This window comes from Phocoena phocoena, chromosome 2 (assembly GCF_963924675.1).
Source record: "Phocoena phocoena chromosome 2, mPhoPho1.1, whole genome shotgun sequence".
NCBI lineage: Eukaryota > Metazoa > Chordata > Mammalia > Artiodactyla > Phocoenidae > Phocoena > Phocoena phocoena.
This window is the reverse complement of record NC_089220.1, coordinates 41648564-41674245: the sequence shown is the minus strand read 5'-3', so window position 1 is coordinate 41674245 and position 25682 is coordinate 41648564. Positions and strand designations below refer to the sequence as shown.

The following is a 25682-nucleotide window of genomic DNA, read 5'->3' as shown; positions in this document are numbered from 1 at the left end:
ACGAAGAGGCCCAGGAATGCGTCGGGAAGTGTAGTTTCAATACCCTCAGTAGCGTAGCTACCCAGGCTCTGCTTGTGGAATGTGAACTACAACTCCCAGGAGTATGCGGGTCCTGCCCGGGAGTACATGCGCAGTGAGCGCCGCATTGTATCCTATCAGGCGAGGAGAGGGTGATGTCACCTGCGAGTTGGTAACCTACGAGCGGCTGTGAAGGAAACTGTTTAACCGGATCCCATTGTACCCGGAGCGCAGAGCCGCCTTTTCAGCATGCGGGGGCTGCTCAGGTAAGGGGGACGTTCCGCGTCGCCCGCCGCACTCCTTCATTAAGTGGCACCAGGAGGTGGCGCGGGGGTGGGCGTGCTTCTTCGGGCCCGGTGCTGGGTTAGCGGCGCGCCCTCCCACTGCCTCCCCGGAGCTCCGGGGCCAGTAGGTAAATATTAAACCCGTCCTTCAGGTTGAGTCTGGGTGGGAACAAGACCTAGACAGTTCCCGGCTGCCAAGCAGGGTTTGGGAAAATGGCTGCAAGCGCGGTGCAAAGCAAGGCGAGACCGGGGAAAGGCGCCCCCGGGGACGGGGGTGCCTCCCTTTCTTTCTGAGGTGCTCGGATGCCAAGAGAGCCGGCAGGGTACCACTCGCCGCCTTGCTGCTGACACCCCGGGGCTGGGGCGCTGTGGGTCGTGGCCTTGGCTGAGTGCTGAGGGCACTGCTGCTGTCGGGAGCTGCTGGTCCGGGAGGCTCCGGGAGGGACAATCCCGAGGCAGGCTTGGTAGACTCGGAGGTGTAGACCGAAGAGGAGGGACTCGTTTACTCGTTCGCGTCCCAGCAGAACCCCCACCATCCCGGGCACCCTCACCTCAAGACTCATTCGAAAGGGATGGGGTGACTGTAATTTAGGCAAAGTTGGAAGCTAAAGGTCTCAAACCAGAAAGAGGAGGGAAAGCCGCCTTGCGGAAGGAGTGAGGGGTGTTGGCGGACAGCAGCGAGGGGCGGCTAAGCAGCCTGCGGACCGGGTTCGAGGCGCCAAAGAGCGCTCCCGCCTCCCGTCCCTCTGGGTAGGGCGCATCTTGGTGCCCATTGCACTGATGGCTCCCTCGACGAAGAACACCTGAGCTGGGACAAAGCGTCTGCTCGGAGCGCTGGGCTGGGACGTGGTAAAGCGGTGGGGAGTGTCGAATTATCTAGCGATACGACTCGCAGCGGGGCAGGAGAGCTGGGTAATCGCTTTTCTCAGCTGGTGGTGAAAATCCAACTGCTTGTGATCCGCTTGGAGACGTGCGCGGCGCCCGAGAACCCTATAAAGTCCTCTGGATTTCCTTTCCCTAGCACTCTTATCCTTTCTCTTACTTGTTCATCAAACCCTTGCTAAAGGCTCTGTTCTCAAGTTAATCGCAGCCTGCGATTGGAGTGTTCTGTCTCTTGCGCCCATAAAATATTTTAGGGGACCCAGGAATAGAATACACTTCAACCCCCGTTCCCCACCCCGCCTCCCATCTTCACCCGCAGGAGAGCATCAAGAGTAAATGCCACCCGTGACCGTTTTGCTCCTCTTGAGTTGGTAGTTTCTTGAGACTCGAGAAGGACCTAGTGAATTGAAGTGGGGTTTGCCTGCGAGATGAATCCCGTTGCCATGGCGACTCCTGCCGTCGGAATCTTAACTGCTCCCACTGCTGTTTCAATTCAGTGTGGCTCTGCGGGCAGCTGGGAGGGCGTGGCCAGTAGGTGTGGTTAGATGCTCTCCCTGGGCCCAGCTGTGCTCTCCTAGTCACCGGTTTCACAGCCCCGGGCTCTCTCCATTCTCTTGTAAATAGCTTGGACACAATTTTTGGACCCCCTTCCCTGTTGCGTCCCCATACCTGGTCTCTCCACCTCCCTCCCCAGAAAAAGCTGTTAAGAGCCTTTGCACTGAGGCAAACTCTGAAAATTACAATCAAAAGATCTTTCTCCTTTCAGGCTGATCTCTCATTTCAAGAAAATGAAAACATACGTTTTCCTAATAACGTATATTATAGTGCTGTAGGCCGCTTTCTCCAGGAGGGAGTTCTCCTCTTTTATGTGTGAAGAGAGCTTCCTGGCCACCAGTAAAGGTCCTCAATTTGCCCTAGGTGCAATTCACTGGAAGTTTTTAGGGACAAGTAATAACTGAAATTGAATTCTGGAGGTCACGGCTATCCCTTGTGGTTCTCATGAAATCTAAAGACCCGTCTAGAGGATGCAGATCCTTGAGAGGGTTGGGATCTAGGAAGCCTGGGTCCTGCTCTCGCTCTGTCATTACTGGGTTCCCCATTCTGCGGTGAACCCTCTGCCTCTGGGGACCTCAGTCGTTGGTGATGTGGGAAGAGGGGCACAGCAGTTTTCCTAAAGTTGATTTTCGGTATAAAATCTTGTGACTCTAAGAAGGAGTTGTTCATTGTCTTTTATTTTTCTCAAAGAAATCTGAAGATGAGAGTTTAAGCCCAGCTTCTGACACTGTGACATCGGGCTAATATCTCTGAGCCTTACTTGTATGGCAAAATAGCCCGACTTTTCATGGTAATCCCTCAAAGTGGGCAAGGCAGCTGTATTAGTATTTATAATATTAGTTCTACTACTACTATTATCCCAGTATCTGGACTTCTTTTTATCCTTTTATTGTAGAATTGTTTAGATTTTGACTTTTTATAGATTCTTGTTGAATGCAGTTATTTGTAATTTAATTGCATTAAGAGTAATTGAATTATGCAGACATTTTGCCTACCTTCTGCTTTCATTTCATACCAAAGTGGATTATCACAGACATTGCAGTTAAGGGGGGAAGGTATATATCTGCTAGCATCTATGCGTGTACATTCATGTGCAGGTAAATGCTTGGGGTTGCTGTGTGCCAGGTGGTTGACATTCATCATCTTGTTTTAAGTAGGTGGTTACATCCCCACGAGGAAACAGGATCAGAAATTTCACTCACAATTTTTGTCATAGAAGTTAGCACTGACTGAAATCTCCTTCAGTTATCTCCTTACTTCTGACTCCCTTTAATTCTGATAATGATTCCAATGTGTGTGGGTTTTTCCCACTCCGTGAAGGTCTTTGAGAGCAGCCTTTGTCTTGTCTATCCCTGTCTATCCAGCATTTAAAGCAGTGTTTGGCCATTGGTAGGTATTTTATAAATATTTGTTGAATCACTACTGACTAGTAGAACCATGATTGGAGATCCAGGATCTATATTCTTTCCACTGATAGTTTTGTCATCAGTTGTAATATTCCTCTTAGTTTTCTGTCAAGCAGTTTCATCTCAGCATAAATCAAAACTCCTGTGTAGCATGTGACGTGGTATAAACGGCCTTCCATGTGTTTGAAATAGTCAAACTGTAACTATTTGCTTTTGGAATGTATTCACTCACAGAGACTTTTTCCCCCTATAATTAATTCTTTATACAATTCTTATTACCCCAAACCAGACATTTCTAGATTTCTCTCTGTTGTACTGTCCTTGGCCCAGATAACTTTCCCAGGAGGTAAATGACAGGGGAACAGGGAGAGAGACCAAGGCAAAGATACCTAGAGACTTTTGCCAGGCTGCCAGTGGCCCCAGAGGCACCATGTGGGTAGAAGAGTGGGCAATAGCTCTCTCATTTGGGGTGGGGTTGTTCTATAAACAGGGGTAAGTTGTTCAGGCTGGCTGATGTGAGAGGGGAACAGGGTAAAAGACATTTCTCCAATATTTGTAGCATTCAGTTATCATCCAGTAAGTTGCATTCTGTGGGTTTTCCGAAGTGTAAATTAGTGAGGAGGTGTGATAGTAAAGAGGGTGCAGTGGGTCATGTCCTTGGGTGGTGCTTACAGGAGCTCAGTGAAAAGGTGCCAAGGAATTTGAACCCTGGCTTTCTTGCTTTGTGGACATGCCTCTGGGTGTTAAGAATTTGTGTGTCTGCGTGTGGTTTTATTTGAGCTACTTTGTTTAAAAGGCTGCTTTTAGTGTTGATACTGTGGTCATCAGAACAAATAAGGTGTTTACAAACAAAACATAGTTAAGACTGAAAGTGTTTCACTTTGTAAATATTTGGGGGATAGTATAAAGAGTGGCTTTGGCTTGAGAATCTTGAGGTCTTCTCTTAAATTACTTAAAAACTTACAGCTGTTGGATCAGGAGAAACAAGCTTTTCCAACAAAGTTTGGTACCACTGAGAGCCTTAGGTGTTTGGCTCAGGAAATAATCCCAGAGCCTGTGACTTCTGTGGGGCCCTCCCTGGCTTCGTGTCATGCTCCTGGTATTTCCAAGTGTTAAGTCTATCCTTACATTTCAGGAAACAAAGCAACTTTGCCAACTTAGGTTAGCAAACTAGTTGAATCTTTAGAGGGGGCACCAGTCAAAATGAAAATTCTTCTGTTTTGTGATTTTTCTTCTTTGGACAAGGAATGTGGACTACTGTCACTTCTTTTGGCACCATAATTTCTAACTTGGTAATGGAAGGAATCTTTTAAGTGAATGTATATCTTAAACACTTACCGCATCAGATGATAGTGGTTTCCCTGAGAGCTTGGTTTAGAGGCAACTGCTAGCACAGGTAATATTTCAGAACTTGGTAAGTAGGGCTTTTTCTGTAGATTGGCAGGGCTGGGTCGGGGGGGGCAGGCTGGGGCTGTCCTAGGATACCTCTGTTGAGGATTGTGCTTGGAGTGGCTGAGTGGCTGATAGAGATTGGAATTGAAGGATGGCTCTGAAGTGCCGCTCCTCCCCCTTCCTTCAGGCTACCACTTATTGCCTCCACTGAAAGAGGGACAGATGACGATGAGATGCAAGTTGATTTTGGTGACCTACATTCCACTTGAGCAGACTATTTCCACAGCAAAAAAAAAACATTTACCTTTGTATTTTCTGGCATCCTTTCCACTGTTCCAAAAACAGAGAAATGAGCATTTCAGAGTGAGTTTGCATTCATAGTACACATATCTAAAAGTGATTTAAATGTTAAGTCCTAGGAGCATAGCAACAAGCACACAGAGCCTGAGCACCCCCCCTCCCCTGCCCATTAATCCATTAATCTGAGGTTACCAAATATACCCTCAGCCTTGGTGAGCTTATTTTCCCTGCTGATGTTTAAGCACACCTGGTTTTTACCCCTATCTGTGACTTTCTGCAGTAATGGCTCCCCTCATCTGGAATGAACACTCTTCTGAGCATCTGAATTCTCCTTGTGCTCTCAGATCCAGCTTGAGTGCCATAGCTTCTGGGAAGCCTTCCCTGCCTGTCCCTCCGCTTTCGCCACCACGCCCAGCTCCTTGCTCCTTAGCGCCCTCAGCCTGACCACGCAAACAAACACTCATACCTAATGTGATACGAACCGTCAAGGGATGTGAGGTGCTAAACTTGGGTCAGGCCTTTCCTAATACTTTACATGAGCTTAACTATAGACTCCTCCACAGCTGCATGAGGTAGGTACTGTTATCACTATGTTACAGCTGAGGAAACTGAGGCATGAAGAACTTAAGGAACTCACCGAGCTCAGGTCACACAGCTGGTAACTGGCAGACCCTGTTAGGGACCCAGGCTTCCAGTTCTTTACACCCCCCCCACTATTGCCTTGCCTCTGGTTTTCCTATATGTTATTCTTTTCTCTCCATTGAGTTGGGGGAATCACAACTTCCTTTGTGTCTCTTGATTCTGAAACAATGCTAGGTCAACAAGTGCTGGGTTGATTAAGAGTAAAACTGCTTTTTCACTTAATGGTTTCTTAGAGTCTGATTTTCTGGAACAGAAAATGTTGTATGAGATTTAAAATGTTGCATTTGTTTATTTGAATGTTAAGAATTTTTGAACTCCCTCCCTTTTGCTTTGTGAATGATGGGCAAATTATTCGAAAAAGGAAATGCTCTTAAATGCCATCTCTGAATCTATGTGGAGTTTGTCCAGCATTAGACCCTCTTGTTAACTGAGATAACTTTTCAGTAGGTTGAATCCCTTATCTGAAGAAAGCCCTTCTCACCCAGAACAGGGCCACAGAAGCCTGTCTTGAGAGTTAAGACTCCCGTAACTTCTTAGCTTCCCAACTCCCTGTTGTCTTTTAACATAAATTGTGAAAGCTCTTTTGAAAAGAAAATGAAAACTTGAGTAGTAGTCAAACACGTAATCTAATACTGGGTATCCTTACACATTAAAATAAGCTTTTTCCCCCCTCACCTTAGAAGAGAGACTTACTTTTACAGTGGAGCAAATCTACAATTGCAGTTCTTTTAAACCATAGCCACTATTGTGAATTAAATGTGGAAAACTAGGCAAGCAAGTTCAATTTCCAGTGTAGTTGGTGTGATTTCCTGACTCACAATAGATCTTTTACTTTTGGCTTAACACTGGATATTGTGCCACTTTGACAATATTTAATGAAGACAATTGAATAAAACACAAACTGTGTTATTTAGAGAAATAATAGGAAAGTTATGCCCTAACAGCATATTGCCAGGAAAGGAAAATGAAAACAAAAGACTTGTTAGCCCTTAGGCTGCTCAAACGTAATATTCATTTAACAGACATTAGTTTCAGAAGCTTTTTAAAATTCGTCTTGTTACATTTCCTAAGTATGTCATTCACCTTTAGTAATAACCTGAGCTCATTCTGTTCTATAAATTGCACCAGGATCGGAGTTGAAGGTTCCTTGTACTTCTGCCAGGCACACAATTAGGGACACGCATTAAACTGGTCTTTGTCCTCTTCATTTCTGAAAAAAATACCTTCTGTACGATTGGCAAACATTGCCCATCTGATGGACTGTCTGAATTTAGACTTCCAAGTGTAGATAGCCTAGATCTGATCTTTGGGCATTGTCTGGGCAATACAGATGCCCATCTTTTGTTTTTTGAGATGAGTTCTTATATTCTGGCTTATTGGCTAAGCTCAGTTTGTTAGTGACGTACAAACCAGGTCAAGGGCATGGGTTAGCTTTGCCTTGTCTTGGAGGCACCAACTGCACCTGTAATTCTAGTAACTCTTTTTTTTTTTTTTTTTTTAACTCATCATGCTCTTGGTCACAAAGGACACTAGACAGTGGAGGATAGACCCTGTGGATATATCAGTGCATAGCCATCATCACTAAGGGCAAAAGATGGTGCCATATTATAAAATGAACTGATGAGGGTCTTAGTTTTTTCAGACCCCATAAGTTAGAGGTAGGGCTTCACCAGCAGTTTGCCTAGGAACTATGTTTATGCTTCTGACAGGTGTCCTCCTGTGAAGAGTGTGGGTCAGGACTAGGGGCAGCTTCCTAAAACATAGCCTTGGTCTTTTCCTTCCCTTTCTTGGGGGTGTGACCACAGTCATTAGTGTGTGTTTTGGTGCCCATTCTGGGCTTCACTCTTCTCCCATAAAATTCTGCAGATTTGCACCCTGGAAGAAGAGTGAAGGATCGTGCCCAACATCATTCACATGTGTCTAGGCTTAAATTTGTATTTCATTCATAGAGATTTGGTAAAACTGAGCAGTGAAATGTCTAGACACGAATTAATTTAGAAACTACAGTTCTGTGACAAGAGGGTTAGGCTAGGGACCCTTCTAAATCCTGAGAATTTACTACAAAACTTATTGTAAAACGTTAAAGGAAATGAAATGGACAAATCAAACCATTTAAAGGTCCTTGCTGCATTCTCTACTCTTGAAAGTTGGTGAAATTTTGAATATAGAAAATGTCATGGTTTTGGCCAAGGTAAATGATTTAGGAATTAAAAAAAAAATGCTGCCACAGTTACCCCATGTTAGCGGTGGCTATTTGAGTTAGGATGATGGTGGCAAAAGAAACAACAATAACATTTCTGTTTGTTTCCCATTCTGTTTGTGTGTGGCAATCTAGTTTGCATTAGAGGTTCTCCTCCCCACACACCGCTCCCTGCTCAGCACTCAATGGTCATTCAGAGTAAAAGTCAGAGAGGGTGTGGAATGAATCTTGCTGGAATTGAAGCTGATAGCTAAGACTTCATTATGTCCTCAGAAGGTTAAATGAAAGGCATGTTACTATATTTTTGTATTTTTAAAATCAAGAATAGAGATTAGATTGGACTAGAAAACTTCTGTGACCCATTTAGGGCTTGACACTCAATGAGTAGGTGACACTTCCAACTACAGTTCCAGGAACCACGGCAAGAGACTGCCTTGTTTCATATTTTATGCTAAGGAAGTGAGTAAAAAAACAATTTTTTTTAAGTATATAAAATTTTTAGTTTGACCCAATTTCTTTTCTTTTCCTGTGACGGAAGGTACCTTTCTTCCATACCCCACCTTTTCCTACTATACTCCTTGGATTGCAATTTGAGTCTGAAGGACCAGTGACCTACTTCCTTGCCAGGAACCTGTCTGTGGGCAAAGGGAGACCGTGGTACCCTGTGGCCAGGTTCCATACCAGGGGAGCCACACTCACCGACCTTACAAATGGTCTTCCCCCTTAACCTCCGACTTAGAATAGGGAGCTGTGTGGCAGCAGAGAGGGGATGGCTTACATTTTAATTCTCCCAAGCTCAGATTGTTTTTCTGATGGAACAAGTTGGGGGAAGTAGGTGGAAGGGAGGACAGAGGGAGTTATTGGGTTTCACTTATCTTATCATTTGTTTCCCTCTGGATTGCCTTTGTTTATACAGGTCAGGAATTCCTCCAACAGAAAGTATGCATCCACACGGGGATGTTCAGATTGGGGCTTCCTTCTCCTTGTGCTCCAGTTGCTGACTTGGCTTTCCCCTCTCCAGCTTAATCTGAAAGGAGGGCTGGAAATATTTAACCTGCTTTAAATTTTTCTGTTATATGAAAAAGAGATCCTAAAACAATGACTTGGGGCAAATGGATTAATGATTTTTCTGTCAGGGAAAGGGGATGATGCTGAGTAAGTTTAACATCTACGTATAACTTACTTATGTTGGTTGAGAGTTTAGACACGAATGTTTGACACCCTGAATAAAATCCCTTCGCCTTTTGGTTGCTGCTTGGCAATTGTACAGAGGAAAAAGAAACACCATTTGATTTTAGGTTTAGATTTGGGTAATCTTGGCCATTCCTTTAAACTTTCCTGGGCCTCTGTTTCCTCATCTGTGAAACAATGTGAAAATTCTAAAATTTTATGAGAATGGTTTCATCTTAACATAATGACCTCACTTATATGGCGCTGTGTAACGTTGATGTAATGTCCACTGAGTTTCCCTATAATGGAGATCAGTGTGGGGGAACTCTATTTTTTCTCCTTCAGAATTTCCAACATTGGTCTCTGCTCTTAGCGCAAGGTTTCTGAGACCCTGTTCTTGGCTGGAGCTAAACCCTCAAGATCTGATCTCTAATCTGCTTAACTAAACAGCTTCTAGTCACGTTCTCCAGTCCTGGGGCTTAGGAAATTCCGTAGGATATAAGTAAGGGATGAGGCTAGATGGTGTCTTTGCGTGACCATCCAGTTCTCTTTAAATTGATCATCTCTTTAAACCAGAATTTGATTACCACCATTGCCACACAGGATGGATGTAGCCAACAGTCATGTTTTATTTGACCAACACAGTGTTATTTTTAAAAAGGGAATGGTTTTATCGAGCATTTACACTCTAATTTGTCACTGACCTCACAGCACCCTAGTGCCTCATACACAGCCACTTTGTTTATGTGATATTTCTTTACCTCCTTGGCCCTTGAAGGCATTTGAGTTTTCAATCCCCGTTTTAAACTAAATTAAATTGCAATAAGAGTCTCTTCAAACGTTTATCCAGCACTGGGCTGGCAAATGACCCAATCCAGGGTTTCTCAATCTCAGCATTTTAGGCATTTTAGGTGGGATGGTTCTTTGTTGTTGGGGATTGTGCTGTGCATGTATGATATTCATTAGCATCCTGGGCCTGTACCCTCTAGATGCTAGTAGCAAAGTTTCCCCCAGCTGTGACAACCAAAATGTCTCCAGACATTGCCAAATGTCCCCTGGGGAGCAAAATTGGGCCCATTTGAAAGCCAGGTGACAGATTTTGGATGGCCTGGGAATTTTAAACATTGGACCAGGCTTGGATATTTAGGGGTAAATTGGAATTCATCTGGGAGACCAAGCTATCCTGCTGTTTTTATTTATTTGGGTAGTTGGTTAGAGCAAAGTGAAGGTCAGTGGATTAGACTCTTCAGGGTCACTTCTCCATTTTTCCATGACCACTGCCTGGGAGGCCAGGCATAGTTTAAGGACATGTCCTTGGTCATAACAAGGGTCTCTGTGAGACACTGACGCTGGGTCAGGACAAGCCCACCAGCGCTAGCGGGAAAACAACTTTGAAGCCCATAGGCTGTGTTGGTAGGTCAGTAAAGTTATCTGTGGATAAAGAAGATGAGGCTTTGGGGAAAGAAAAGATCATCTCTGTTGTTATTATCAAACACCAAAATGCTTAAAAAAAAAGAAAAAGGCATTTGCCTTTAAAAATGACAGTTTAGGGCTTCCCTGGTGGCGCAGTGGTTGAGAGTCCGCCTGCCAATGCAGGGGACACGGGTTTGTGTCCCGGTCCGGGAAGATCCCACATGCCGCGAAGCGGCTGGGCCCGTGAGCCACGGCTGCTGAGCCTGCGCGTCCGGAGCCTGTGCTCCGCAGCGGAAGAGGCCACAGCAGTGAGAGGCCCGCGTACCGCAAAAAAAAAACAAAAAAACTGTCATTTTTTTTTTTTTTTTTTTTTATCTCAAATCAGCAGTGAGGGAAGAACTCTGAAAAGGATTAGCAGCAGACTGATGTCCCCCTTTTTTTCTCTCCCTCAAAAAAGAATGTCTGTAAAACTTGACTCAAAAACTTGGGCTTTGGCAGCACTCAAACTTGCCTTGTCACTCAGAGTAAGTTTCCGATCAGACTCATCTCTGGCTTCATAAACATGAGGCAGATTTGTTTGTTGCAAATTTCCTAACTTGGCCTATGCCATGGGCCATCATGGAGGATTTCAAAGTCTCGTTATAACTACCAAAGGTGGGAAACACAATAAAATGGCTCCGTTTACTTGGGTTTTACTTAGAATAATCAGATTAGATCCAAATTTCTATCAAGCATATCAGAGGCAAGTGAATAACTAAGTTAAGGGGAAAATATTACATTGAGCATTTTATGGACTATCTCATAAGCTATGGAAGTGACGCCTTAAAGCATCATTTGTTTATTCACTTGGCAGGTGAAGAATGTTTTGATACTGGGTGTGAGCATATCAGAATGCTGTTTTAAATTCCAGATTTTTCCCTTTGGAATATAGAACTCTTGTTTTACTAAATAAAGCTCAGATTATCCTCTGTTTTCAGCTTCTGAAATAAACAAATTACATTGTGCAATAGGTGAAGACTCTCCCCAGTGAAAGATTCTTTACTTTTCACTGCAAGTAATTTCATGTTTTGCTTATTTGGATCATGTCCACGTTTTCAAAGGAATGTTCCCAGCATCACTTATAGGAAGCAATGCTCTACAATCCCAAATCAATTGTTCCAATATCTGTTATTCCTGCAGATCAAATCTTTTACCCTCAGCTCTTTTCTCCCCTAAATGCTGATTTTGAGTCTCAGATGGCCAGTGTTTTCTAGTACTAGAGAAAAATTTGTTAGCATGACATGTTGTTAAAGAAAGAATGACAGCTAAAAACAAAAAAAAGCAGAATACGGGTTTTTTTTTTTTTTTAAGGATGATGAAAATGTTCTAAAATTACTTATAATGGTTACCAGTTTGTAAGTACACTAAAACCCCCTAAACTATGCATTTTAAATGAATGAATTTTATGGTGTATGAATTATGTTGAAACAAAGCTGTTATTCCCCCCCAAAAAAAGAAGGCTGAAAAGAATCAGACTAAGTAAAACCTTGGAAACAGAATTTTAGACCTTGGGGATAATATCTTTGACTTACTTTTCTATTTCTTTTCTTCATGTACGTCTCAATGTTTTCTTTAAATAAATAGATGTATAACATGGACAAAGTGTAGTTGTGATAATTCCTCAGGACCACCTGAGCCATGGGGAACTTTGTTGTAATGGAATTTTGTTGTAATGGAATCTGGCTCATATTCTTCTCATACCTCCTAATTGTGAGCGAGGGCATTAAAGGATGGAAAGCTTTGCCCTGTTTTATACCTGATGTGATGATAAGCTAAGGTTTTGGTGATATGTTTGGCTTACTCACAATTTGCTTTAAACTTGCTCCATTTGATTATTTTGCAGGATTTTTCTCCTGTAGAAGACTTCACACTGTAAAAAGCACTCAGGTGTATAATCTTGCCTGTAAAGCTAACCGTGTGTATTGGACAAAGAATATTTCATTTATAAGGGATTATGTAGCTCAAGGTTTCTCAAATTTGGATTCATGATCCTTTGAGAAATACTGCATTAAATGTTAAGTTGCTGAATGTTTAGCTACTCACTTGGTGCCACTGGGGTCATAAACTTGTGTAGAGGTAGACTTTGAGGTACTATTTGGGTATAAGGTGCTTTTCCAGACATATTAGTTTTATTGCTGCATAATGAATTACCACAAATTTAGCGGCTTAAAACACCACCAGGTCAGAAGTCTGGGCAGGCTGTGGCTAGGCTCTCTGCTCAGGGTGTCTCCTGGGTAAAACTCACGGGTCAGCCAAGGCTGCAGTTCTCATCTGGGGTTCAGAGGATTCCTCCAAGCTCTCTGGTTGTTGGCAGAATTTATTTCCTTGTGACTATAGGACTGAATACTCCTAGCTGTTGGTCAGAGACTGCTTTTAGCTCCTAGGGGCAACCTACATTTTATGCCACATGGGCCTACACTGGAAGTTCACACGAGGATGTTTGGTTTCTTCTAGGATGTTTGATTTCTTCTAGGTGTCTTCTTCAATCAGCCAGAGAAGTGGGTGATTTTAAGGTCTCACCAGATTTGGTCAGGCCCACCCTTTGACCATATAATATAACATAATCAGAAGAGTGATAGCTCATCATATTCATTGCTTCCACTCACCCTTAAAAGGCTATGGGGCATCATTTAAAGTTCTGCCTTTCATACCAGATAACAGAAATTATGCTAATATACTACTGATGATTATTAAGGTGCAAAATCCAAAATCCCAAAATGGATGACACTTCACAAGTATGCTTCAGGACCCCCTCTGTCTTTTTAAGATACCTCCCCCTCAGATTTATTGCTTTCCATTCCTGCTTTTCTTTTTTCAAGTAGAGTGAAAATGAAGATTAAAAAAAAAATTTGTTATTAAAAGTTCCTACACACAAACACAGAATGACTAATATAGCTAATATGAGAATCCTCCATATACCCACAGTTTCACCGGTTATCAGTTCATGACTAATCTTTCATTTCTACTGCCAACTACTTTCCATCAGCTCTGGGCTTATTTTGAAGTAAATTCGAGACATTTTATAATCTCATCTGTAAATATTTTAGTATTTAGTTTATGTCCAAAAAAATCAGGACTCTCTTTAAAAACATAACTGAAATGCTATTATCATACCTAAAATAATTTGTATTATTTCTTTTTTTTACAAGTAATACATTTTATTAGAAGTTGAGTATCTGTTAATTAGCATGCAGCTATATAACTTACTATAAAGCCACTACAATTCAAACATTGTAGCATTACTACATGAATGAACACATACAAATTAAACAGAAAAGAATATCCACAAATAGTTCTAAGTATGTCTGAGAAGTTTGATTGTGATAAAGTGAAGTTATAATCTTTAAAATTGATGCCTAGAAAAATGCACAGCCATTTAAAAATATGGAACGCTTCACGAACTTGCGTGTCATTCTTGCACAGGGGCCATGCTAATCTTCTCTGTATCGTTCCAATTTTAGTATATGTGCTGCCAAAGTGAGCACTGAATTATTTCTTTAAAATTACCAAACATTTCATCAATTTTCAAATTTACTGTTGATTTTTTAAAAAGTGTTCAACTGAGAATTCCAATAAGGTTCATACACTGAATTTTTTTTTTAATGTCCGTTAAGCCTCTTTAAATCCCATGTAGTATTTTTCCTTGCAACTTACTTGTGAAAAGAACTGGATTATTTGTCCTATAACATTTCCTTCACAGTCTGGCCCTCATGGTACAATATCTCTGTTTCCCCTTTTCCCTTTAAATTAGGTAAAATGAAAGTAACTGATGCCGTGGACCAATCTGGTCACTAGAGGTAGAAAAGCTTATGTGGTAAACAGAATGTGTAGATATAGTTTCCTAGATACATGTGTGTATAGATATTTAGAGATATATTTGGGAGTAGAGCAAGTATGTTAGGTTTTTCAGATTCCTGTTACTGAGAGCAGTCTAAGTGTTATATACTTAAAGTGAGTGAATTAGTGCACTTTAAATTCTTACAAAAAATATACCATATACAGATTCATTAGGTGATACTTGGATTTGTTTAGTCCTTCAGCCTAAGTGTTTTTGTTAAGTAGAGTTTTAGCTTCCATAAAAGGAAAAAAAATTATTTTTTGAGGAGGAAGGTATTTCAGTGTTAGTTTTGGAAAATAACCAGATTTTTATTTTTTTATTATTTTATTTTTTTTTACATCTTTATTGGAGTATAATTGCTTTACAATGGTGTGTTAGTTTCTGCTTTATAACAAAGTGAAACAGTTATACATATACATATGTTCCCATATCTCTTCCCTCTTGCATCTCCCTCCCTCACACCCTCCCTATCCCACCCCTCCAGGCTGTCACAAAGCACCGAGCTGATCTCCCTGTGCTATGCGGCTGCTTCCCACTAGCTATCTACCTTACATTTGGTAGTGTATATATGTCCATGCATCTCTCTCACTTTGTCACAGCTTACTTTTCCCCTCCCCATATCCTCAAGTCTTTATTCCTGTCTAACCCCTAGGTTCTTCATGACATTTTTTCCCCTTAAATTCCATATATATGTGTTAGCATATGGTATTTGTCTTTCTGACTTACTTCACTCTGTATGACAGACTCTAGGTCTATCCACCTCATTACAAATAGCTCAATTTCATTTCTTTTTATGGCTGAGTAATATTCCATTGTATATATGTGCCAAATCTTCTTTATCCATTCATCCAATGATGGACACTTAGGTTGTTTCCATCTCTGGGCTATTGTAAATAGAGCTGCAATGAACATTTTGGTGCATGACTCTTTGAATTATGGTTTTCTCAGGATATATGCCCAGTAGTGGGATTGCTGGGTCATATGGTAGTTCTATTTGTAATTTTTTAAGGAAACTCCATACTGTTCCCCACAGTGGCTGTATCAATTTACATTCCCACCAACAGTGCAAGAGGGTTCCCTTTTCTCCACACCCTCTCCAGCATTTATTGTTTCTAGATTTTTTGATGATGGCCGTTCTGACTGGTGTGAGATGATATCTCATTGTAGTTTTGATTTGCATTTCTCTAATGATTAATGATGTTGAGCATTCTTTCATGTGTTTGTTGACAGTCTGTATATCTTCTTTGGAGAAATGTCTATTGAGGTCTTCTGCCCATTTTTGGATTGGGTTGTTTGTTTTTTTGTTATTGAGCTGCATGAGCTGCTTATAAATTTTGGAGGTTAATCCTTTGTCAGTTGCTTCATTTGCAAATATTTTCTCCCATTCTGAGGGTTGTCTTTTGGTCTTGTTTATGGTTTCCTTTGCTGTGCAAAAGCTTTGAAGTTTCATTAGGTCCCATTTGTTTATTTTTGCTTTTATTTCCATTTCTCTTGGAGGTGGGTCAAAAAGGATCATGCTGTGATGTATGTCATAGAGTGTTCTGCCTATGTTTTCCTCTGAGAGTTTGATAGTTTCTGGCCTTACATTTAGGTCTTTAATCCATTTTGAGCTTTTTTTTTTTTTTTTTTCTGTACATGGGCCTCTCACTGTTGTGGCCTCTCCCATTGTGGAGCACAGGCTCCGGACGCACAGGCTCAGCGGCCATGGCTCACGGGCCCAGCCGCTCCGTGGCATGTGGGATCTTCCCGGACCGGGGCACGAACCCGTGTCCCCTGCGTCGGCAGGCGGACTCTCAACCACTGAGCCACCAGGGAAGCCCTGAGCTTATTTTTGTGTGTGGTGTTAGAGAGTGATCTAATCTCATACTTTTACATGTACCTGTCCCGTTTTCCCAGCACCACTTATTGAAAAGGCTGTCTTTTCTCCACTGTACATTCCTGCCTCCTTTATCAAAGATAAGGTGACCATATGTGCATGGGTTTATCTCTGGGCTTTCTATCCTGTTCCATTGATCTACCTTTCTGTTTTTGTGCCAGTACCATACTGTCTTCATTACTGTAGCTTTGTAGTATAGTCTGAAGTCAGGGAGCCTGATTCCTCCAGCTCCGTTTTTCATTCTCAAGATTGCTTTGGCTTTTTGGGGTCTTTTGTGTTTCCATACAAATTGTGAAATTTTTTGTTCTAGTTCTGTGAAAAATGCCCGTGGTAGTTTGATAGGGATTGCATTGAATCTGTAGATTGCTTTGGGTAGTAGAGTCATTTTCACAATGTTGATTCTTCCAATCCAAGAACATGGTATATCTCTCCATCTGTTTATATCATCTTTAATTTCTTTCATCAGTATCTTATAATTTTCTGCATACAGGTCTTTTGTCTCCTTAGGTAGGTTTATTCCTAGATATTTTATTCTTCTTGTTGCAATGGTAAATGGGAGTGTTTTCTTGATTTCACTTTCAGATTTTTCATCATTAGTGTATAGGAATGCCAGAAATTTCTGTGCATTAATTTTGTATCCTGCTACTTTACCAAATTCATTGTTTAGCTCTAGTAGTTTTCTGGTAGCATCTTTAGGATTCTCTATGTATAGTATCATGTCATCTGCAAACAGTGACAGCTTTACTTCTTTTCCAATTTGGATTCCTTTTATTTCCTTTTCTTCTCTGGTTGCTGTGGCTAAAACTTCCAAAACTATGCTGAATAAGAGTGGTGAGAGTGGGCAACCTTGTCTGGTTCCTGATCCTAGTGGAAATGCTTTCAGTTTTTCACCATTGAGGACGACGTTGGCTGTGGGTTTGTCATATATGGCCTTTATTATGTTGAGGAAAGTTCCCTCTATGCCTACTTTCTGCAGGGTTTTTATCATAAATGGGTGTTGAATTTTGTGAAAAGCTTTCTCTGCATCTATTGAGATGATCATATGGTTTTTCTCCCTCAATTTGTTAATATGGTGTATCACGTTGATTGATTTGTGTATATTGAAGAATCCTTGCAATCCTGGAATAAACCCCACTTGATCATGGTGTATGATCCGTTTAATGTGCTGTTGGATTCTGTTTGCTAGTATTTTGTTGAGGATTTTTGCATCTATGTTCATCAGTGATATTGGCCCGTAGTTTTCTTTCTTTGTGACATCTTTATCTGGTTTTGGTATCAGGGTGATGGTGGCCTTGTAGAATGAGTTTGGGAGTGTTCCTCCCTCTGCTATATTTTGGAAGAGTTTGAGAAGGATAGGTGTTAGCTCTTCTCTAAATGTTTGATAGAATTCGCTTGTGAAGCCATGTGGTCCTGGGCTTTTGTTTGTTGGAAGATTTTTAATCACAGTTTCAATTTCAGTGCTTGTGATTGGTTTGTTCATATTTTCTATTTCTTCCTGATTCAGTCTTGGCAGGTTGTGCATTTCTAAGAATTTGTCCATTTCTTCCAGGTTGTCCATTTTATTGGCATAGAGTTGCTTGTAGTAATCTCTCATGATCTTTTGTATTTCTGCAGTGTCAGTTGTTACTTCTCCTTTTTCAGTTCTAATTCTATTGATTTGAGTCTTCTCCCTTTTTATCTTGATGAGTCTGGCTAATGGTTTATCATTTTGTTTATCTTCTCAAAGACCCAGCTTTTAGTTTTATTGATCTTTGCTATCGTTTCCTTCATTTCTTTTTCATTTATTTCTGATCTGATTTTTATGATTTCTTTCCTTCTGCTAACCTTGGGCTTTTTTTGGTCTTCTTCCTGTAATTGCTTGAGGTTCAAGGTTAGGTTGTTTATTCGAGATGTTTCCTGTTTCTTAAGGTAGGACTGTATTGCTATAAACTTCCCTGTTAGAACTGCTTTTGCTGCATCCCATAGATTTTGGGTCGTCGTGTCTCCGTTGTCATTTGTTTCTAGGTATTTTTTTATTTCTTCTGATTTCTTCAGTGATCACTTCGTTATTAAGTAGTGTATTGTTTAGCCTCCATGTGTCTGTATTTTTTACAGATATTTTCCTGTAATTGATATCTGGTCTCATAGCGTTGTGGTCAGAAAAGATACTTGATACAATTTCAATTTTCTTAAATTTACCAAGGCTTGATTTGTGACCCAAGATATGATCTATCCTGGAGAATATCCCATGAGCACTTGAGAAAAATGTGTATTCTGTTATTTTTGGATGGAATGTCCTTTAAATAATGTATCATTTAAAGCTTGTGTTTCCTTATTTATTTTCATTTTGGATGATCTGTCCATTTGTGCAAGTGGGGTGTTAAAGTCCCCTACTGTGAATCTGTTACTGTCGATTTCCCCTTTTATGGCTGTTAGTATTTGCCTTATGTATTGAGGTGTTCCTATGTTGGGTGCATAGATATTTACAATTGTTATATCTTCTCCTTGGATTGATCCCTTGATCATTATGTAGTGTCCTTCTTTGTCTCTTCTAATAGTCTTTATTTTAAAGTCTATTTTGTCTGATATGAGAATTGCTACTCCAGCTTTCTTTTGATTTCCATTTGCATGAAATATCTTTTTCCATCCCCTTACTTTCAGTCTGTATGTGTCTCTAGGTCTGAAGTGGGTCTCTTGTAGACAGCAAATATATGGGTCTTGTTTTCGTATCCATTCAGCCAATTTGTGTCTTTTGGTGGGAGCATTTAGTCCATTTACATTTAAGGTAATTATCCATATGTATGTTCGTATTCCCATTTTCTCAATTGAATAACCAGATTTTTAAATTGTGAAGATCATGAAATAACTGCTTTTCTTTAATAGGACTTTGCTAGTTATTTCATATCTGTAGGCTCTCAAAAGACAAGTCCTTTGGTCTCAAAGAAGGTGATGTATATTTTAAATCCTAACCATTGGAATATTCTATTTAAAAAAATGTAACAATATTGTTTTAAAGAGAACAATTTTATAAGACTGCCATTGAAGGAAAGTAGAAGAGGCTGTCTAGTTTAAATTTTATATTGGAGGAAATATAGTATTTGGTTGAGAAAAGTAAAAGCTTAATTAAGAGCATAACTTAGAATGGGGCATACAAAATTTTTCTGTAAAGGGCCAGATAGTAAATACTTTAGGCTTTGTAGGCATGCTGACTCTGTCAACTATTCAACTCTATCATTGTAGGAAAAGCAGCCACAGACAATATGTAAACAAATGGGTGTGGCAAGTTGGGAAGAACTGACATCTTGACAATATTGAGTCTTATCCATGAACATGGAGTATCTCTCCATTTATTTAATTCTTCTCTCATTTCATTCACTACAGTTTTGTAGTTTCCCTATATAGATCTTGTACATTTTTTGTACATGAATACCTCAGTATTTCATTTTTGGGATGCTAATGTAAATAGTGTTGTTTTTAATTTCACTTTCCACTCATTCATTTTTGGTATACAGGAAAGCAATTTACTTTTATTATTAACCTTATATCTTGCAAACTGTTTTTTTGTAGATAGTTTTTACCAAGTTGAGAAAGTTCTCCTATCCCTCGTTCACTGCAATTTTTTATCATGCATGAGTGTTGAATTTTGTCAAATACTTTTCCTGCATCTGTTAATATTATCCTGTGATTTGCTTACCTGGGGTAAATACCACTTCCTTTTGGTGTATAATTCTTTATACATGTTGTATTCAGTCTGCTAATATTTTGTTGAGGATTTTTGCATTTATGTTCATGAGCAATATTGGTCTGTAGTTATCTTTTTTAAAATATCTTTGGTTTTGCTATTAGTGTAATGCTGGTCTCATAAAAAGAGTTAGGAAGTATTCACTCTGCTTATATCCTCTGAAAGAGATTGTAGAGAATTGGTATAATTTTTGCCTTAAATATTTGGTAGAATTTACCAGTGAACCCATCTGGGCCTGGTGCTTTCTGTTTTAGAAGGTTATTAATTATTAAACTCTCTGGTTTGGTTAGTCTTATGGCCTGTAATGCAGAAACTGTTTGTAGATAGTTAATGTTAAAAGAATAATTTTCAAAGAGTTTAAAAAGTAAGATTCTCACAATTATAAAATGAACATGTCAACAATTTTTATTTAAATTTTTAATTAGTGAAGGAATCAGTAAGCTGTCAAGACCAGTTCAAAGGAGAATTTGAAGAGCATATATATGTCTGTCTGTCTATCAGTCCATCCAAACAGCCACTATCAGAAATGCTGGAATAAATTTGCTAGTGGATACAAAACTGATTAATATCCTAAAGGGCTATACAATGTAATATTTTCTTTTATACATTTACATAAATCAATTTTATCTTTGCCAGACAAAATCCATTTGCTTCCTTATAGATAAAAGCCATTACATTACTGTGTGTTTTTTACAAGTTAATTCCTACCCCTACAGAGTTGTGAAATAGTCTGGCCCAGCACATTCTCAAACTTTTCCATTTCAGGACATTTTGACCCTATTAATAATAATATTGAAGACTCCAGTGAAATTTGTTTAATATACAAATCATATTGGAAATCAGAATTGAAACACTTTATTTATTTATTACTTCCAACTTTTGGCTATTGTTAATAATGCTGCTATGAACATGGGTGTGAAAATATCACTTTGAGACCATGTTTCAGTTTTTTTGGATATATACCCAGAGGTGGGATATACCCAGGGCCTGAATCATATGTTAGTTCTAACTCTCTTCCCTAGCAGCTCTACCATTTTACATTCAAACCAACAAAAGTACACATCCTTGCAATATTTATTTTCTGTTGTTTTTTTTTTGAATCGCCATCCTAATGGGTATGAGTTTATTAAAACTTTCAATAAACTTCTTAGATGACAGCATTTATTTCCATTTTATGTACAGTATAGGGTAATCATTTTCCTAATGTCTTCCCATTAAAAACTATTATGAACATTTTTTTTTCTTTTTTAGATTATTTTCTTAGGATATATTTCTTAGAAATGAAATAAATGGGTCAAAAGGTATATAATTTTAAAGTTTTTTATTAAGTCCCGCCAAATTGTCCTCAAGAAAGGTTTTGCAGGTTGATGCTGAATCAGGATATTAAAGTGTCTTTAATTTCATGTCTATGCTGTGAATATCATTATCTTACAATTATCTGTGATTCAACAACTGACAAATGCTATCATATTGTATTTTAATTTGTAGTTAAAAGATTTGTTAAACAGAACTTCTCTAGGCCATTTGTGTTTTTCCTTTCTCAAATGGTCTATTTGCCCATTTATCTATTTAAATCCCAGTGTTTTGAAGAGATCATAAGAGATTAATTAGCAATGCAAATATGAAGCCACAAGGACTTTACACACATGTATAAATAATCTTGGAACCCCTTAGCAGAAAACTTAAGAGATCTCAAGGCGCATTTTAAAGTGACCTGAAGTATTTCTCTGTGATTAACTGTCTCTGGCTACAGATTTGCATAATTAATTATGTTAACAAGCCCTTTCCTCATTATCTGAAGGGAAACCTTAGGTCAGCTCCTGCCATTTTGTGGCCAATTCGCAGTTCCTGGAGTTTGGCTCAGTGGTTTCTTACTGTAAGTGGTTTTTCTGCTGGTAGTGAGACTAATACAGAAGGCTTTTCTGAAGGCAGAGAGAACAAGGGAGATGATATGTAGTTTTTCCATTGGACTGAAGATGTTTGGAAGAATAGGAGGTAGAACAATGAAATAATCCAAATATTATGAGGAGGGAGGCAGAAGTTTACATTAGAATGGTTTATGCGATTAAAGAAATGTCATACCCAGTTCTTTTTGTTTATATATGGTGTCGCAAAACAGATACTCAGCTACTTAGCTAAAATATTTAAGGCATTGCCTGTACAGCACCTAATGTTACAATAATGCTGTACTCATCACAGTCTGATTGTCTTCATGTCGATATATCATAAATCAGTATGGTGGGAATGTGGCTTTTCTCCTACATTTAAGCACTTTAGGTTTGTTTTAATTTAAACAGAAAAAAAAAATTCTCTTCCAGGCATTGAGAGAGAGGTTCGTGTTTTGAAACTAATTTTAGATAGTTATGGTAACCCGTGATAGAATATAACGCTGTGTTTCCTAGTACATCCCAGCACATTTTAGAGAAGACCACCTATTCAGAATTATTATGGTTCTGTTGACATATTTTTTCTGGAACTCTGCTTTGAGGCACTGTGGCTGTCCATCTTTGTTCAAGAAGTAACAAACGAACAAAATGCACAACACATTCTATGGAGCTTTCTGGTAAGGCAAGTGTTGGCAGGTAGTCCCTATGTGTTTGTTTGGGAAACATGGTTTGACCCAGTGGTGTAGAGGTTATTATGAAAGGATTCTCTGGAGTAAGGACCAAGATCTAGGGGAGAAGGTCACTTTTGCATTCTCCTCCTTGAAACATCAATTCATGACGTCCTAGCCTAGAAAAGGATATTTCTCCCCAGCTCATTAGTTAGTTCCTAGGCACCATTCAGATCACAAATTGACCGATGGAACAGAATTTCCGAGAGTACCAAAGCCTTTCTAAGTAAAGAATCAGACACTTCACTTGGACGTTCTGTGGACAAATGACACCTCTAATGTAAAATGGACTATGAAATGTTTTGTCTTAATTTTCTATCATGTTTTATTGATTTGCAATGGCAAAATCTTGTGAAATATCTTTAATATGAAACAGAATAGAGTTTATAAAATCTTTTATTCTGTGGCTGATAAAATCCTAGGCTAAAATTATTCAAACATACTTTTCTATCAATAGTTAATGTTTAATAATGTAGGGCTTCCGTGGTGGTGCAGTGGTTAAGAATCCACCTACCAATACAGGGGACACGGGTTCAAGCCCTGCTCCAGGAAGATCCCACATGCTGCGGAGCAACTAAGCCTGTGCGCCACAACTACTGGCCTGCGCTCTAGAGCCCACGAGCCACAACTACTGAGCCCAAGTGCTACAACTACTGAAACTTGTGCGACTAGAGCCCATGCGCCTAGAGCCCATGCTCTGCAACAAGACAAGCCACCCAATAAGAGGCCCGTGCACGTCCACGAAGAGTAGCCCCCACTCGCTGCAACTAGAGAAAGCCCATGTGTAGCAACAAAGACCCAACGCAGCCAAAAATAAAAATAAATAAGTAAATAAATTTAGTTTAAAATATATATAAAAGACTGCTCTGTCATTTTCTGATTCAGCCATTCCCTGTTAATTCTTCTTATAAAAGTTTTGGGTGGGGGCTTCCCTGGTGGCGCAGTGGTTGAGAATCTGCCTGCCAATGCAGGGGACACGGGTTCGAACCCTGGTCTGGGAAGATCCCACATGCCGCGGAGCAATTAGGCCCGTGAGCCACGACTACTGAGGCTGTGCGTCTGGAGCCTGTGCTCCGCAACAATAGAGGCCGCGATAGTGAGAGGCCCACGCATCGCGATGAAGAGTGGCCCCCGCTTGCCGCAACTAGAGAAAGCCCTCGCACAGAAACGAAGACCCAACACAGCCAAAAATAAATAATAATTAAAAAAAAAAGTTTTGGGTGGATTATATGATTGATGGACTCACATTTTGTAACTTTCTTTATGTAGGTTTTATTTTTTAAAGGGACTTGTCCTAAGTGGGTAAAACGTTGACGGTTTGTAAGATATAACATCATTAATTCTCAACTGTTATTTGGTTTGTGTTTATTGAGATTTTCAAATGTATTATTTATCTTGTTCTTTTGAAGAAACAGTTTTAATACCTAGGCTTAAAAGTGACAAAGTATATGTCCATATTATAGCAATAATGCTATAATTTATTTAGTACAATCATCTAGTTGAGAGGCGTGAACTTTTTTGAAGTGAGAATTTTTAAAAGTAATATCAGACAGAAAGCCTTTAAATTATCAATTGTCCCAAGGAGAACTAATACAAGTAATTAAGTCAAAGTTTCAAACCGTATATTATGGCTCTCATTGTAGAAAACTCTCCAGCGGGGAAATGTGGATTCTTTAGCCTGCTATCTACTGTGTCATTTTGGCCCACAGTTTCTTGGGTTTCAATTTCCTCACGTGTGAAATGTGAGGTTTGGATTAGTTCTGTGACAGTTTTGTCTCTAGTGGCTTTTAAAGGGGTGTAACATTCACTGTCTGAGTTGACCCTAAGAGTTCTGCATCAGAAGTCAGGATGACTCCTTTTTAGATCTGGCAAAATTACTGGAACGAGTAATTTGCCTAGTAATAGGTTTAGTGTAATGACAGAATCAGAGTTATAACTCAGGTCTCCACTACCATCACATCCTAGATGATTATCTGACACAGCCCTGGATGTCAGATACACATGTCCCTTCCCCTACCTCCTATCCCTCCACAGTCATGGCAGACAGTGTTTATCTAATGCTTACCTAATGTGACATTTCTTTTCCTACCCAGCCTGGACATGGCTTCAGAATCCATCTCAAAGCAACATTCTAGTAGCCACAGCTAACAGACAAGGAATTCTAACTAGTTTGACATTGTGGATAGTAGAGTCATTAAAATATAAAAGGCCACTCTAAGTTTCTTTTAAGGAAGTTTACTTATATTGTTTAATTCAAATGGAATATTGTTGCCTCCTTTTTAGCAGTGGTTCCCAACGTGATGGTTCCTTTTTAATTAAAAAAAATTATAGATTCCGTATTATAGATGACTGTGAATTCAGTAACACTTTCAATGAATTTCAGTTTTACTAGTCACAGTATATAAATTCATTTGGAGAAGTGGGCATACATACATATGAAACATTTATATGCTTCTGAATGAAAGACTCTTGTAATACTTCCAGCCCCCTCCCCCCTCCCCCACCCCATCCCCAATCCCCAATCCCCAATCCCCAATCCCCAGCCACCGAGTCAAGTATTAGAAATCATTATTCTATATTACTTTGTTTTTTTTTTTCTTGGTTTTAGTTTACGTAGGATTGAATTTTTGTTTTAAGGGACCTCATCAGTGGTTTCCATTCTGTGTGCTGTGGAGTCCCAATTCCAGGAGGTGCCTCAAGGGGAGCCCCCCTTGTCCCACAGCCCTTCCAGCTTTAACCAGCCAGTCTACTTCAAACTCTTCTATATATTGCGGTTCTCCATGAGGTTTCATTTAGATAAAGGGTTTCACAGATTTTTAAAATTGAAAACCACCGATAATCCTACCTGCCCATTTTATACACAGTGTTTTGAGGTTACCCTATTAGTTAACACTGGAGCCAAGATAGGACCACTATTGTGCAAACTTGCAGGCCACTCTTCATGCCCTTACCCGAGCTGCTATTCATGGGACAGTGGAGGACGTAAGCTGATACCACCACCAGCTCTGAGTTCAGCAGATACTTATATGGAAAGAAAAATTGTTCACATTGTAATACCAGGGAACTCAAATCTATTTCTACCCTTGAATAAAAGGTTATATGGTGTACATATTTGTAAATATTTGTCTTGTTTGGGTGTGGGCTTCTTTTACTGTTTGGGGTGGGTGGAGGGATGGTGAGGTTTTTCTTTTTAACTTAATTTTATTTTAAAACAGTAACAAGTGATGCTTGGGCAGAAGACAGTTTCCTTTCTCTTCTTCCTGTGCAGTGCGGTGCCTTCTCCCCACGCTGTGTTTGTGGCATGCTTTACCTTGTCCTGATTTTAACCATTG

At 39.9% G+C, this 25682-nt stretch overlaps 1 protein-coding gene and 1 non-coding gene across 2 annotated transcripts in view; one reads left to right on the top strand and one right to left on the bottom strand.

Moving 5' to 3' along the window:
• The first annotated feature begins 226 nt into the window (after positions 1–226).
• Positions 227–25682, top strand: part of DAAM1 (dishevelled associated activator of morphogenesis 1) — a 179497-nt gene continuing 154041 nt past the window's right edge. The window contains exon 1 of the mRNA XM_065900351.1: positions 227–284. The gene's annotated coding sequence lies outside the window, so the exon portion shown is untranslated. The remainder of the gene's footprint in view (positions 285–25682) is intronic.
• Positions 13680–13786, bottom strand: LOC136119757 (U6 spliceosomal RNA). The gene has a single exon (XR_010655716.1). It is a non-coding gene; the product is annotated as a U6 spliceosomal RNA (small nuclear RNA).